The sequence below is a fragment of the Etheostoma cragini genome, chromosome 4 (genome assembly GCF_013103735.1).
Source record: "Etheostoma cragini isolate CJK2018 chromosome 4, CSU_Ecrag_1.0, whole genome shotgun sequence".
Taxonomy (NCBI): domain Eukaryota; kingdom Metazoa; phylum Chordata; class Actinopteri; order Perciformes; family Percidae; genus Etheostoma; species Etheostoma cragini.
In genome coordinates, this window is record NC_048410.1 from 481,280 (window position 1) to 481,798 (window position 519).

Genomic DNA, 519 nt, shown 5'->3' on the forward strand with positions numbered 1-519 from the left:
CCCCCCCCCCCCCCCCTTCTGTTTAATTGATGGCAGTGTCAGGACACATCCGGGCGAAACGCTCCGTGTACCTGCTGGGGTCAAAGAGGTCAACTTTGGGTATTTAATTTGAAACATGTCCTTCTTTTTCTGGATATTTGTTAACACTCATGTTGTTTTTGGGTCAAATTTGACGCGTTTTCGGTTAATTGGTTGGTTTTTATCCCCAAAAATTAGCCGTCGAAATAGGCATTACATTAAAAATATCAAAAAAGCACCCACAACATTGAAAAAGTGTATCTCAAAAAAGGCTATATTTTTATTTTGTCACTTTTTGATGTTTAACACTACGTAACACTAACTTATTACTTTAGTTTTACAGTAATTTTTAGAATTAATTGTCAATAAAGCTAATTTTTAGGAAATTATACCTAATGTTCAAAAACAACTCAAATTGTTTTTAAATGCTATAAAATTGAATAAGACCCAAAATTAATGAAAGTAGAGATTTGTACTTGGCAAAGAGCGTTGGGTGGAATC